The sequence below is a fragment of the Delphinus delphis genome, chromosome 8 (assembly GCF_949987515.2).
Source record: "Delphinus delphis chromosome 8, mDelDel1.2, whole genome shotgun sequence".
Lineage (NCBI taxonomy): Eukaryota > Metazoa > Chordata > Mammalia > Artiodactyla > Delphinidae > Delphinus > Delphinus delphis.
Window position 1 is genome coordinate 7,473,071 of NC_082690.1, and position 16,125 is coordinate 7,489,195.

The 16,125-nt window shown below is 45.2% G+C and overlaps 1 long non-coding RNA gene across 1 annotated transcript in view; it reads left to right on the forward strand.

Annotated features, from left to right (window-relative positions):
* LOC132429418 (uncharacterized) overlaps nt 1-15,787 on the forward strand; it is a 28,494-nt gene extending 12,707 nt beyond the window's left edge. The window contains exons 2-3 of the long non-coding RNA XR_009520341.1: nt 1,549-1,631; nt 15,585-15,787. This is a non-coding gene — a long non-coding RNA (uncharacterized lncRNA). The remainder of the gene's footprint in view (nt 1-1,548; nt 1,632-15,584) is intronic.
* The last annotated feature ends 338 nt before the right edge of the window (nt 15,788-16,125 follow it).

Sequence of the window (16,125 nt, forward strand, 5' to 3'; positions counted from 1 at the left end):
ACTAGAGACTTTGATCTTTTTCTACTCTTCCGCTTTGCCACCTGGGAATTCTTCCTAAGGGCCATTTTTGGCAATCAAGTCCCTGAAAAACTAGAAGACAACATCTTGAGAAACATAGGTACCCTTAGCTATTTTACTTTTTAAAAATTAATATTAATTTGACGGCTTCTACTTTGGGGAGAAAAGACATCATAAAAAGGTGCCGTTTTAGTTAAAAACAATAAGCACAGCTCTGGGATAATTTACGTCTTCAGAAGATTTTTAACTTACTTCTCAACTGTATGATATTAGTTGCTATGTGATGGTAGCCCTTAGTATAACTTTGTAGTGCAGAACTTTAATTATGTTATTTATTTATTTTTGAAGTCTAGCTTTTTTTTTTCTTCTCCTTGGCCACACCGCGTGGCATGTGGCATCTTAGTTCCCCAACCAGGGATCAAACCTATGCCCACTGCAGTGGAAGCACGGAGTCTTAACCACTGGACCACCAGGGAAGTCCCTTAACTATGTTATTTAAATACATTTCATATGAGAGAAGATATATACGCTCATTGGCTGTCAAGCTGTATCAAGATGGTGAACAAAGTTGTAAATTGAACATAAGACATATCGTATTCTTTATAGTTCTTGAAATGGGGTCAGTGGCTTTAATTATTCCCAAGAATAAAGGAAAAGGACAGACAAATACAAAGTGGAAAGTAGCTAAGTGGAAACTCAAATGCACTCCCTAACAATAGGAATTTGGCCTCTGAATGACATATCTAGGAATTTAATCTTCTAAATCATTCAAGAAAGGCATTTTTTTAGTGTGTAATATTGAACTTATGAAAGTGTGTAAACTAGTGTACCTTAGAGAGCGTTTGGCTCAACAGAAATGTTTGTATATAAACGATTTTCCTGATGACCGACAGCTAACTGGAAAGTCCCTTCTGCTAGAGCATTCCTCAAACGTGATGGTCATTCAGACTTTGAATGGAGATAGTAGCTCTCAACAAGACATTTAATTAGCCCTTCTCCTTTTTCAAGATGGATAATATTCACTCCCCTTTTCGGGTCTTCTCTCTGTTTATCTGTCTCAGGGTCCTGGTTGACATGCCTCCTCGATGGAGGTTTTCCATCCCTCTTTTCTCCAATCCTTTCTCTATTCCGTCCTTCATCAGTTGATAAATGCCACACTTCGTATGGAGGGCCAGACCTGGTTGGGGTGGAGGGAGGGAGATACAGGAATGGAAATGTTTTTTAAAAAGACACACAAGACCCATTCCTGCCCAGAAACCCCCTAAAGGGTCTTTTTATGGACTCTGACTGCTTACTGTCTGCAGCAGCCGTCACCATCCAGGCTACCTTGCAGTCAGGGGACTGGCTCTGTCTGGGGTCTGCCTTACTCTCTGTTGGCCACTTTGTTTTTCTACGTTTTAATTTCTTTCTCTGTAATACAAAGAAGTGAACGCCATGGTTCCTAAGGAGACCTGCTCCGAGCCCTCCTTTGGTCGCTGGTCCACACATGTTCTGCACCCAGTGGCTCAGTGAATGCTTTTTCCCACACAGGTGCTGACGGCGTGATGAGCTACTTTGTGGAGTCTGCAGTGAGTGGCCCTGCCCCCTACTCAGCAGTGCGACCTGCAGCAGTGGTAAGTGGGACCCCTTCCCTGCCCTCCCCCTGCCCACCGTGCCGTCCCCTCTCCTCCCTCGGTTCCTGCTTTCTGATCTCCTAGACAGAAGCAGCTGGGGACCCAACTCCACAGTTGGAATGAGCTTTGAGTTTTTTGGAGGGGCTACATTGTGAGATTATCTGTCTTTTTATCACCGTATAAAGTAAAACATCCAAGACTGATAGATTTACTGAGAAAGATTTTTGTGTTGCAGAGAATATGACTCAAACATGAGTAACGGTTAAAGCCAGGTGATTTTTCACAGCTCAGTTCATTTGGTGAAGGTTTTTCACACACTGAGGTACCTTACACCTATTCTTAGCATAATTGAACTTATTTTTCTTCTCATACATAAAAGCTAAAATATGCAAGCTTTCTAATAACAGAATTTGAAACTGGAAATAAAATACAACAACAAATTAGTAGGAAAAATTCCTGAGTCCTAGAATAAGAGGGGTAAAAGGAACTTTAAACTTGGACTAAAGGTTTTTTGCTCTTAGGGAAGAAGGCTCTCACCCAAGCTATGTGCTGACCAGTTGAAATATTCAGCTAAATTTCTTATAAATTTACTGTGTGAGAGATCCCGTAATGCTGTCATTCATTGATTCCAATGTTAAGTGAACTTTTAATATTAGCATTGAATCATTAACTATTGATAATAAATTCTGCGTGTTTTTGTATAGAGATAGCCAGCATAAATGTTGAACTTTTTTTACTTAATCTGGATATGGACAGATAAGTTTACTGTTAACTCTTCCAAATACGTTTATGGGTCTATATAGACTCCAGTCTACCAGAGCTCTTTTTTGACTGCAGGCTTTGTCCAGTCTGAGGTTCTGCAGAACTTTTAACTGGTACCCTTCAGTTTGCCCTGACCTCTCACTGTAATTGTATATCAAAAGATCTGATGTGTTTGAAAATTATTTTCTGTAGTATTGAAAAAATAATTACTTAAAAAGGTATTTTATGTTCAAGGAATGATTAACACATCTTTCTTCACTGGCTGTTCTGTAATACATATTTCTTCTTTTTTAAGTGGCTTCTGTTTTCATATAAACGCCATTCACTATTAAAAAATTAGAATCAGGAAAACGTTTAGAGTACAATTTACTTCAGAAATATGTGTAAAACACACACACACACAACAAGTCCAGACCAAAAGTTGTTCCATTCCGCTTAGAAATTGCCAAGAGGCTTGCTGAGGTCCACAGGGCTGGAGGCATTGCCAGGGAAAGGCTCCTTCTGCTTCTCACACAAAGGTTATCGTCTAAGGTCAGCACAAATGACACTAAAGTTTTCTTAAAGGTGATTTTGTAGAGGTTTGTTAAAATAAACAAGGATATTGTGATTTCAGGGCAAAATGTGTCATTGACTTGGAAAAGTAGATTTAAAAGCCAGCCTATGCATATACACTGAGAAAACCGTAATTCAGAAAGAGTCATGTTCATTGCAGCTCTATTTACACTAGCCAGGACACGGAAACAACCTAACTGTCCATCGACAGACGAATGGATAAAGAAGATGTGGCACATATATACCACGGAATACTACTCAGCCATGAAAAGAAACAAAATTGAGTTATCTGTAGTGAGGTGGATGGACCTAGAGTCTGTCCTACAGAGTGAAGTCAGTCAGAAAGAGAAAAACAAATACCGTATGCTAACACATATGTATGGAATCTAAAAACAATGATTCTGATGAACCTAGGGACAGGACAGGAATTAAAAAAAAAAAAATGCCAGCCTAATTCTTTTTGCCCGTATTGTAATCCAATTAAAAAAGTTGAATAACCTGTCGGAAAAAGCGATGTCATGCGAATTTGCATTTATTTTATTTTAGGCACTGAAATAAATTTTATTACGAGTATATACATTGCAGGTATAATATTAAGTTATCCTAGACAGGGCATCTGGAAATTGTATGAGATTTAGAAAAAAACCAAGAACAACTCTTAAGTGTGTATTTTCAACTGAAGACCCCAGCCCTGGCTGAATACCCTGGATATTTTTAAGGCCTTTTGAATGGTTTCCACTGGTTTCACAACAAAAAACCCATTTATCCCCAAACCCAGCAGCCATACCTGAAAAACGTTATCAGCACGTGGGATCCTTTTCACTCCCATATTTCAGAGTTGCTTGGGTAATAGCAGAAAGTTACATGGGAGAACTTCTATGTCATTGTTCTAGCACTTTTGCTCATAACTTCTCTGTGGGCCTCAGTTTCTCCATCACTGGAACTGGTTAGGCAAATTTTCAGAACCATAGAACATGCAGAAAAGTCCTCTGACTTCTTCACTGACGTCCTTTTTAATTAAAAAAAAAAAAAGGTAAATAGGGCTTCCCTGGTGGCGCAGTGGTTGAGAGTCCGCCTGCCGATGCAGGGGACACGGGTTCGTGCCCCGGTCCGGGAAGATCCCACATGCCGCGGAGCAGCTAGGCCCGTGAGCCGTGACCGCTGAGCCTGTGCGTCCGGAGCCTGTGCTCCGCGATGGGAGAGGCCACAACAGTGAGAGGCCCGCACACCGCAAAAAAAAAAAAAAAAAAAGGTAAATAAAATTGGTGAGTACAAGCTCAAGTTCAATGAGCCAGCTCCTACAGACAACCTCCATCCAACTTTAGGCTCGGCTGTTGTAACAGTCAAAGAATTTGTACATTGTCTACAGAATATAACTTTGGGACATCGGCATATGAGAGAAACTAGCAAACCTCACACTCTCAATCCCAATCTAAGGTTTCGTGGAGGAGTGAGGACAGCTTCATTGACTTTCCCAGACAAGAACGTTAACGTCCCAGGCACCTGAGTCTTCTCAGTTCTGTTGGGGCCTCACTGTCTGGAGCTCAACCAGTGGTGCTTAATCTGATCATTCAGGTCCTCCTGGCCGGCGCCCTGGTCTCTGGGTTAGTTAGCCTGGGCCACCAAGAAGAGAAACTGTCCCAGGCATGGGAAGTTTGAGGGTGAGAGGAAAACCATCAGGACAGTGGGTTTTTAATCTGGGGCTGATTTTTTTAAACATCTTTATTGGAGTATAATTGCTTTACAATCTGGGGGCGATTTTGTCCCCAGGGGATATTTGGTGATATTTTTGCTTGTCAAAACTTGACGGGCACGGGTGCTCTTGGCCAGAGGGTAGAGGCCAGGGATGCAACTAGGCATCCTGCACCGCACGGTCCAGTTCCCCATGACAAAGAATTGTCCAGCCTCAAATGTCAGTAGTGCCGAGGTTGAGAAGCCCTGCCCTAGAATACACACAAGATCAGGTTTGAAGGTGGGGTGGTACTGTGTGTATTTACTTGTAATTATTGCGTTAGAAAGGGAAATCTTAAAAAAGAAAAAAAAAGTGAGACTATATCCATGTTATGAGGGGCTCTGCTAAGCAGGCTGCTTTAGTTGTCCAAGAAACAATCTTCTAAACTAGGACACGGATATTTTCCAGGCTCTGAAGACTGCTAAATCTCAGATTCCTTGTTTGTGTGTTAGAGGTAGCATTAGTGTGGTTCGATCATTTGCCGTACCAGGGGAAGCCTTAAAATAATCACAGCAACAGTTGTAAAATTCATCCCATACTTCGGGTACTGGCCATTGTACACAGAACTCACATTATCTGCCTCGGGACCCCTTTGTCAAAAGCAGGACACAAGTTCTCTCCCTTGTAAGGTCAGCCTCTCGGGAGACCTTCATGAAAGAAGTGATATCACAGCTGGGGTGGCAGGGAAATGACACTTCTGGAAGTTGTCTGGCCATTGTGTTGGAGGGGGTGACGTTTTCAGGTACTTATATGGGTTGTGTGTCAGGGACCCTTTCATCCAAGGGGAGGAAGCGCTCCTTCCTGTTATGCTGGCTCAGTGAGCCCGCCGTGAGCCCTGGAAGTCCCTCGAAGCCCTGGTCCTCTCCTGTGTCATCCTCCCCTTCATGCTGCTGAGTCCGCAGAGCTGGGGGAGGGCCGGCATTGGAGGATGGGCTGCCCCTCATTTTGACCAAACACGTCCTTGTCCTTGGCTACCTCCCCAGCAAGAAGGATGCGGAGGAGGTCCTTGAGGATCGATGGCTCCTGAGCCAAGTGAGCTTAGGAAGCACCTTGAACTGTACAGAGAGAAGGAATAGACGACCGCCCACTCACCTGCTCTCAGCGCTCAGGCCTTTGGGAATATAGCGATATGCCGGGCAAGTAACTGTCCAGGGGGCCAGACCACATGGAAGGCTCCGAGCCTTCCATCCTGGGCCAGGCAGCTGTGGGACACAGCTGGGCCAAGTACCATGGAAGGCACTTAGGCTTTGGAGTCAGAAAGACCTGAGTTAAATTCTGGTCTGTTACTCCTCAGCCATGTGACCTTGGGCACATTACTCCCTCTGAACCTCAATGTCCTCATCTGTAAGATAAGCACAGAGTGTAACTTACCATAGCAGGTCATTGTGATACCAGCCCCAAACATGACCTCAGCTAATTCCCTTTCCCTGTGTTTACCATCACTTCTCTATTTTTCTCTGGATTATTTGATCGTGTGAGATGGCCACATACAGGGAGGAGTGGAGATGGTTCCACTGATTGCCCATACAAGGGTGTTTCCAGAGCAAGATGGGGCTATGGGGGTCAAGATGGAGACATTCTTGTTGAGAAACCTCCTTGCTTCATCAGTACCCTGCACTAGAAATAGCTCGCCTGCCACCAGATCAAAGTTCTCTTGTAATGGGCTGGTGGTTTACAACCCCATTGTGTAAACAGACCTGGTTCTCTTATCTTGAGTAATTGCAGTTTAATTGGGCTTCCTTGGGAAGCAATTCCCTTCTTAGCCAGTGCTGTTCTCACTCTTCACCTCCACCCCACATGCCTTAGGATGTGTTCACAGGGGTGTCTGTGCAGTCCCTGCGCTTCTTGGGAATTTGGGAAGGGCTGGTGCTCGTTTCTATGAAGCTTAGCACACATGCCTTTTCCTTCTCTCTGGGAATCCTGGAGAGCAGTGGATCAGGTATTCCAGATTAGAGCAATGAGAATACAGAAAAAGAAATTTAGAATGTAAATGGAAACTGGAAAAGAAAATGTTTTCTTGTCACTTGGGGTGGTGATGGCTTTGCCTCTGGAGAGGTTGCTGGAACATTATGTTTAAGGAATGATCTATAGCCGTGACTCTTAGTGGGAGTCAGAAAATGTGAAGGAAAAAAGAGAGATGTGTATTTTTCCAGCATCTTAGAAAGTGGGGATTTTCTAAGATACTGTGTTTAGTTAGCACACACTGGAGAATTTTAGAGCCAGACTATAACCTAGAGGCCATCTCCTAATATCAGGAAATCTAGGTCCTGAGAGGTTAAATTAAGTTGCCTGAGCTTAGAAGTATGATCTGGAATATGGTCCAGCTCTCCCGGCTCCTGGTTTAGGAAACTCCTTACCATCAAACGCATCTTGATCATTCTTAAGAAATGTGGAGATGGATGAGAATTTATGACAATTCATGGATTCATATGCTTTATTCATGCTGAATTGAATTTAGGACAAAAAAGCCCCAGAGCTCCATTTTGTAGAGCGCTGAGCAAATCGAAATTCCTGCCCCGTTTTTCCACCATGGGAGGTTCTCCCAATGTCCTATCAGGAGGCTCTGAGCCACCTTCACCCTCCATCTCCACACTTGGGATGGATGCCTGGGGCTGGCACCCCGTGGAGTCGCTGGGAGTCTGAAGGCTTCCCGCTAAGCGAGTGGAAGCTGACGTGTGACACGCATCACGCCCCATATCTCTCAGCAAGAGAATGTCAAGTCCAGGCGCCCAGAACTGGGGCAGGTCCCACCGAGTAATATCTTGAGTGGAGGGGGCTGTGGTCTCAGGCTGGCGTGAGAAGCTGCAGCATCAGTCACTGCCCCCCTCCCCCACCTTGGTCTGCAGCCCCAGGCCTGGGGGCGTCTCAGGGTGGCCTCAGCTGTGGTCCACGTGGCCCGTGTGGAGGCCAAACACAGCTTTTCATGGAGAGCAGAATCCGCTGTTCCCATCTCTGTTCTCTCTGTGCTTCAGATTCTCTTTTGTCTCAGAAACCTACAGTGGTCTGGCCTGCCCTTTCGCCAAGGCCCAAGCCCATCACTCTTATTGTTTTAAAAAGAATTTCCTGGCCTTGAGTCTAAAATTAAATCGCCCTTTGAGGGTTTCCTATTTTGTCTGTTCCTGCCTCTCCTGTGGCTGCAGCACCCTCGCCCCCTCCCCCTTGGTGGGAGAGCTGAGGGGTGTTTCCGTGTTGCCTCTTTCCTTTCTCGAGGGAGCAGAATGCGTGTGCCCCCCTGAAGCAGAGGTGCCCCAGATACAGTCTGCCCCAGACTCCTCCCCAGCGATGCCAAAGCGCTTCTCCGTGAATGTAAAGAGGTGCTGACTGGTCTAGCATCTTCCGAGGATGAGGAAGCCCAGACTCGATGACAGGTCTGCGGAGTCGGTCAGGCCAGCCTGGGAGGGCAACTGCCTGCAACGAGGTGAAAGGTCTTAAGATGAGAAGTTCCCCGTTTATTGCACTGACTGGCGCCTCGCATGTGAGAGCCCCTGGGCGGTTCAGCAGCTAGGCAGGCACTTCCTAACTCTACTTTCTCTACTGAAAAATGGGAAAGGTGGTGGCAGAACGGCATGACCGACATGAAGGTGTTAATGCATTTCAAGGGGACCTTGTATGTCATGAATCTAAATGATGACAACTTCCGGTTCTCTAGGCTTTTTTTTTCCACCCTGGGGTGGTTTTTTTTTTAAATCAAATGAAGGTTGTCAGTTACAAGATCAGGAGAAAGAATGTGGATGGATCAGCAGAAAGGAGACTTGCAGTTGGAAAGGAACTTGGTGATCACTGGGGCCAACCTCCTCAGGAAGCAAAGGTTTAAGGAGGTTAAGAGATGGGCTGGAGGCTACGCAGCTCCTTAGGGGCAGAGCAGGACTCAGACCCAGGCTTCCTGATTTCCAGTCTCCTGTCTTCCTACCAGAGGGTATGAACGTCTATGCCAGGCCTAGAATGATGCGGAGTTATCCCCGCGGATGGCAAACCCCTGTACTCATCCATTCAGTGTTAACTCAGCTTTGCGTCTGGGCATGTATATTTTTTTAAGCAGCAGGATCTAGAAATATTTATGTGTCTTATATGTTTACGGCCCGGTACTAAGGCTAAACCCTAAAATTCTGAAGTCGGTTAAGGGAAAGACAGATGCACTCCTGCAGAGTTTGTGCTCTGAGTGACACATACACGAGGAGGGTCAGGAAGGGTTTGCGGAGCAAATGCCTGGACATTTAAGACTGCTTGGCTCAAGACAGAAACGAACTCTTACAGAAAGGCGGCCGCCATCAGTTTGCGATGTAGTGTTGAAAAACTACTCCCCTGTTCCCTCTTTTCCAATTGGGGGGGTCTTTGGAGGGGGTGGAGGGAAGGAAGCCTCTGGGCAGAGGCAATGCTGGGAGGTTTGGCAGGGCTGGGGGGTAGGTGAAGAGTAGCCGCAGGGAGGGGGCCGCGTGGGTGGGGCGGGGAGACGGAGGTCCCTGGTGGAAGCATCGGAGAGGGGAACCGGCAGGACAGGGCAACAAGGGGGACATAATACCATACGTGAAGCCCTGACTGCAGCAGGGGGGCGGTGGTCGGTTGTGGAGGTGACGTCACAGCTGGCTCATGTTGGAGCAGAGACAAGTGCGTGTCCCTCGTCCTAGTAGTTTCCAGACTTCAGGGCTTTTATGCTATTTCTTTCCAGGATCGGAAAGCAAAGCCTTTAGGCTGCAGGCTCGAGTCCTCTGAAGCCTGTCAGAGGACAAGGACAGCAGTGCTGGTCCCTGGAGATGGGGTGGGGAGGCTCCTCACAGCGTGTGACACAGCAGGGCAGGAGTGCACACTCTCCTGAGACACCCAGGGGACCCAGGCCCTCCAAGCCTGCGTGGATACCACCCTCTCCTTAGCAGCCGCTTGCTGACCCACACGGTTCTGAAGATCTGCCCTTGGTGTCTCCCACACCGAGCACTTTTGTGCTTTTCCTCCTGTGTCTTTAACTGGCCCTTCTTTGTTGTTTCTCCCTTACTTTTCCTCCCAACGACAGGCAACTTCATAGATCCATTTTTTCAAAAGTGAAATATAATTGACTTAATATTATATTAATTTCAAGTGAACATAGTGATTCAATATTTTTATACATTACGATAAGTCTAGTAACTGTCTGTCCCCATACAAACTTATTACAATATTACTGACTATATTCCCTATGCTGTGCACTGTAGTCTCATGACTTACTTGTCTGATAACTGCTCTGAATCCCCTTCACTTATTTCACTCATCCCTCCACCCCACCTCCTCTCTGGCCACCACCAGTTTGTTTTCTGCATCTGTGAGTCTGTTTCTGTTTTGTTATTGTTCATTTGCTTTGTTTTTTGGATTCCATATGTAAGTGGAATCATACAGTATTTGTCTTTCTCTGTGTGAGTTATTTCACTCAGCACAATACCGTCTAGGTCCATTCATGTTGTTGCAAATGGCAAGATTCTATCCTTTTTCTTGGCCGAGTAGTATTTCTGTGTGTGTGTGTGTGTGTGTGTGTGTGTGTGTGTGTGTATCTCATCTTTATCCCTTCATCCATCAGTGCGCAGTTAGGTTGCTTCTATATCTTGGCAATTGTAAATAATGCTGCAGTAAACATTGGGGTGCACATATCTTTTCAAATTAGTGTTTTTGGTTTCTTTGGGTAAATACCCAGAAATGCAATGGCTGGATGGTGTGGTAGAGACATTTATGATCCTTTCTCTTTTCTTTTTTTTTTTGCGGTACACGGTCCTCTCACCGTTGTGGCCTCTCCTGTTGCGGAGCACAGGTTCTGGATGCGCAGGCTCAGCGGCCATGGCTCACTGGCCCAGCTGCTCCGCGGCATGTGGGATCTTCTCGGACCGGGGCACAAACCCGTGTCCCCTGCATCAGCAGGCGGACTCTCAACCACTGCGCCACCAGGGAAGCCCTCTCTTTTCTTTTTAACTGCCATTTTCCCTGACTCTATACTTTAACTAGATCCTTTACACTTCTAGATCTAACTGTATCCTTTCCTGTCTTCTCCTGTCATGCTGCCACCTTAGGGACCTCTGCACCAAATTGCTCTGCCATCTCTCCATCTGAACACAACCAAAAGAGAAATATTCTTCCAACCTCCTTACTTACGTACTTAAACTCACCATTTTCACTATCATAAAAGCAAGCAATCTAAGCATGATCTTGGATCCCCCCTTGCCTTCATCTCCTATGAGCCATAAAATCATGTTGACTCTTCCTTTGAAAGGTATCTTACACTTCTTGTTTCCTCTTCACCTCTGCATTCATGACCTTAATCCAGCTCTTCGTAACTGGCCACTGCTCAGCACCAGCACTGAGGGGAAGCATTCAAGTGGGGCAAAGTGTGGCCCCCAAACGCAGTACTCAAGCTACGTAAATCTTAATGCAATAATTTTGACATTCAAAATGAATGCAAAAATTACTAAATGAACTAAAAAATTTAAATGCAGTAGGGAGACTTCCCTGGTGGCACAGTGGTTAAGAATCCGCCTGACAACACAGGGGACAGGGGTTCATTCCCTGGTCCGGGAGGATCCCACATGCCGCGGAGCAACTAAGCCCGTGCGCCACAACTACTGAGCCTGCGTTCTAGAGCCCGCGAGCCACAACTACTGAGCCCATGAGCCACAACTACTGAAGCCCGCGCGTCTAGAGCCTGTGCTCCGCAACAAGAGAAGCCACCACAGTGAGAAGCCCGCTCACCGCAACGAAGAGTAGCCCCCGCGTGCCGCAACTAGAGAAAGCCTGCACGCAGCAGCGAAGACCCAACGCAGCCAAAAATAAATTGATTAAAAAATAAATTAATATAAATAAATACAGTTAGGATCGGTAGTACTGACTTTTCCCTTTACGCCTCAGGCTGTGACCTGGCTCTGCAGGCACTGCGGCTGCCTTGTCATCCTCCTCACCTGATCCTGCTAAGTCCATCTGACTTAGCGCTATCAAATGGGTCCTTCTAGGACATCTTGAGTCACCATGTCACTCTTACTAGCTTTAATACAACCTCTAATGCCTTTCTCCTGCAGCCAAATTCTGGTCTGGTGTTTCTGACCCTCAACACTGTCCCTCCAGCTCTCATTCTTGCTAGTTGCTCTCCATTGCAAGCGTTCTCATTGCCATGAGCACACTTTCCCCTCATGCTTGTCACTTCCAAACAGCAGTCTTTATCTCTCTATATCGCCAAGCCGAGTCTTTCGGATCCTTCCTTACATCGCCATCTACGTTCCTTGGCACCTTTAGGTGTGTCATCTTCTTCTGCTCTCTAGACCTTCATGTTCTAGGCTAAATCTTACTTGACTTTTCGGTTATTACCTTAATCTGCTTCCTCTAGGAAGTCTTACCTGCTGTCACTCTCCTCCCCCTACACATCGGTACTTAACCCTGTCACATCTCCTTGCTGTAATTTCCTGTTTACTAGTCTGTGCACTGCTGAGGGTAAAGTTCATATATTGCTCATACCGTATTCTTAGCATCTAACATAATAGTTGGCACAGACTAGTTGTGTGATACAGATTTGTTCACAAGTGTCCATTATCGTAATCCATCCAGTACTTACCATGGGATGGCAGCCTCCCTGCCTGAGCAGTCCGAGCCACACAAGGTTCACATTGCACAGATACAGAAAAAGACGATCTGAAATCAGGTAGACCTCGACTAGAATTCTATCCCCATTATTTTACTAGCTGTGTGGTCTTTGGAAATTTACTTGCCCTCTGAAAGCCTCAATTTGTTCTTCTGTAAAATGAAGATAAGAATACCAATCTTGCACAGCTATGGTGAGGATTAAACGTGACCATCTCTCCATCATGCTTAGATCACTGATGGGCATGGGGTGGTGTGCGACGTACGTTAGTTCCTTTCAATAATCTCCTGTGGGATGAACGAGTGAGGACCCATCAGATGGGTTCCCTAAACTGTGATGGGGGCTAGGAAGCTTGCTTGCATCTCCTGAACTCACCTCCATTCTCCAGCAGCCAGGAAAGGAAGAGGTTGAACTTGTTTTGGGTGGTGCCCTTGTCAAGCACGGAGGTGGGTGCTTTGCTTCCCAGATTTCTGACTTCTTAATAAGCAGCTTCTTTCTCCTCAACTGAGAAGGTTTCATAATGAATTGGAACTGGCTCTGTGGTTCTCTTGAGTAAAAATGTCATTTTCGTACTCTGTGAAATAGGTATTCAGTCAGTTTGTGAAATGTCTAATAAACAGGCAGGTGTCTAGGTGACCAGGGTCGTGATACTCCCAGGAGCATCTGTGAGCAAAGATGTTCGTGGCTCATGGTAAGCTTGGTGCACTATCTCCTTCTCCTTCTTAAAAATAGGTTCCCCTGGCACCACTGAGGACAGCTGAGGAGGAAAGATGTCTTAAAAATTGACTTCCCTGTATAAAATAATAAGTGAACCCTCCCCGACAACAAAGAGCCTGCTGTGGGAGCTGGAGAGACTCCACGAAAAATGCCAATCACGAAACTCAAGGAGATGCCATACGTGGTTGTTGGTCAAAGCTGTGTGCTGACTCGCTGTATGGTCACGTGGTCATCGCCTGGGTCTGGAACCTCATTGCTTTATCCCTAACCCACCACTTACTCCCACCCTCTATCTCCCCTCTACAGCGCTCTCAGATCATTTTCCTTAAACACCTCTTTGCGAATCATGCCTCACCTTCAGTGACCTTTCCTTAGCAGAGAAAGCCTCAACCTTTTCACCTGAATTCAAGTTCTCCTCTTGTCCCCACCATCCTAGCAGGGCCTGCACCAAACCACCCACCACCTGTCTACAAGGATCCTACTGGTACCACCTACTGCCTTCTTACAAGGACTTTGTGGTTTAGGCAAGCCATGCACACACTGCTCCCAGAGAAGACAGGGCCAGGTCACTTAGAGTGCTCCTTTATGCCATTTAAGTACAAAATTTCCTCGCGCGAGACCCTATTCCTACAACTCTGATACTTGACACTGAATTTTGAGAAATACTCTATATGAAAAAATGGGGGTAGACACTGAGAGCACACAGCTCATCTAGGAAATGTGCTTGAAATTGATTCTGTTGCAAAGGATTGTTGGGGATCCGAAAAGAAAATCTTAATGTAGCTGCTTCAGGCTTACAGTATTAAAATACAATGTCAGCAATATGGCTTTATGCCGGAATTAAGGAGACGTTTTCTGACCGGAGCTCAGCTGAGCGTTCTTTCTGATGTTTTCCCTAAATCTCGGTCCCAAACACAAACGGCAGGACTGCCATTGCTCTGTTTGTATTCCTGTGGCTCTCACCAGGGCCTCCTGGTAGCGGAAGCCAAGGACGTTAGCCTTTGATAGACAAGAACTCAATGTGACTCCGTTCAGTCCCCAGGGTTTTATTCCATTCTCAGCACCTTTAACCCACCTGGAAGAGGAGCAGCCCCGAAGTAAACTTCATCCAGCCATAGTCTGAATGATTTTATGAATATTATGAAAAATATCACGTAAATTAATGTGCACAGAACCTCCTTTTACATTTTGGTCTTGACTGCCATTTTTCTCTGTGCCGATATACCCTCTTATGCTATTTTTACTGAGCTTAAGCGAATGGATGATTGCAAAATGGGGAAGAGAGTGTAGACAGTGAATGATTGACTCTAACGTAATAGGGCTGCCGCTCAAGGGGAGAGAGGATGTAAGGGGTTCTCCAATTAGAGGCTCTGACTGCGGGTTAGCAAGCTACTCTTCAGGGATGAGAATTCCACCTGAGGGGTTACATTCATTAATTAGCACCTTAACGTTGGTAGTTTTAATCACATCAGAGTCTAGCAAAGTTCCATTTTCTTAACTGGGGTCTTTATGGAGGTGGAGGGGCCAAACAGGAGAGAGAAAGAATAAAAAAGAAGAAAAGAAAGTTGAGGGTGGGCCAGTGTAGACTAGACTCCTATTCTTAGGAAATCTTCTTTCCATGAATTTGCTCCTTCTTTAGTGTCTTAATTGTTAACCTTCTTGCTTAATCCCAGGAATGTTAAGGGTCTCATATTAATACCTACTTTATATTAGGCTCCATGTACACTCCTTATTACATGCATTTAATGTAGGAATACATAATTTTATGACATGTATTTCATATTTTGTTTTGCTTTATGTATTATTTTCTTACACATATTATTTCATTCAATCCTCCTACCTTATGGGGTAGGTATTATTATTTCCATCTTATAACTGAGTAAACTGAGGTTTAGATAAAGGAACAGGCCCAGGCCCCCATCAGCGAGTGATGGAGCCAGGATTTGAATCCATGTATATGTGGCTTCAAAGAATAGGGTCTTAAACACTTCAAATCATGGTCTCCCACATAGTGTATTTGTCCTACTTAGAGAGTACTGGGTGGAGAGTATATTTTGTGGATTCTATAAAACTGATAAGAGTTGCACAAGTACCCAAATGTTGGGAAAAACTGAGAATTCCAGTCTACCAATCAATATTGTTAAAACCTATGCACATTGATTAACTGAAAAAGGAGTGATTTGTATCATTTAGGTCCATTTTTTTTTTCCTTTGGCATTTGTCACTTATTGGTTCTATGATAATGGAATGTCTCGTAGGAATATCCTTTCATGGTATTTTTATAGAGTAAGGTTACATAAAAAAGAAAAAATTCCAGGATTGTGTAAAGATGACCAAGATTCTGCCTTGCTATTAACCATGGGTCCTTATTTGAAAATTAAAAAATTCTTCAAATGCTTGGGGAAACGGATGAAAATAAATGTATACATCGTCTAAGTCAGAAACCCTTCCTATTCCCTGTGTCTTTTTTTTTTTTTTGGATGGGAGGTAGTGATCAATAGTTGGTTCTATTCTGTTATCATCTGTGGATGAGTCTTACTTATGGATGACATGAAGTTGCTGTTCCATTAGGGAATCTTAATGTATTTCCTTTTTTTCCTGATCACAGAGGCAGGGACCTCTCAGCTCTTACGAAGATCCTCGAATGGCCTGTGGTTTCCAGTCCACTTATCACCCGCCGAGAGCTTGCTACCCCTTCTGGGATGAGATGGCCACTCAGGAAGTGCCCACTGGTCTTGAACACTGCGGCTCAGGTAGGAACATAAACGGAGGCTGAGACTGAGGATGGAGTTGAAGGACAATGGCAATTGGATGAGGGCTGCATCCTGCATCCTCTGCTGTCACAGCTGCCCTGGCTCACGTGGGTACCAGATGCTATTATTCTATGGAAAGTCCCAGGACTTTTCAGTCACTTTGAGTGACTTTATTCTCCAGTGACAGGAAGACTAAACTCTAGGAACGGGCCCACGCGAGGTTGCTTTAGGTCTTCATTTTGTAAATAGTTCTCTCCACTGTGCCTGTCCCGAGCCTTACCCACTTCAGCCTGGCTGTTGACAAAGGACCTAGAAGGTTTGCAGTCATGAAGTGTGACAGATAGACAGAGGGTGTGTGAACTAGTCAGCCTTCTTACAGGACATACTTTCTTCCAT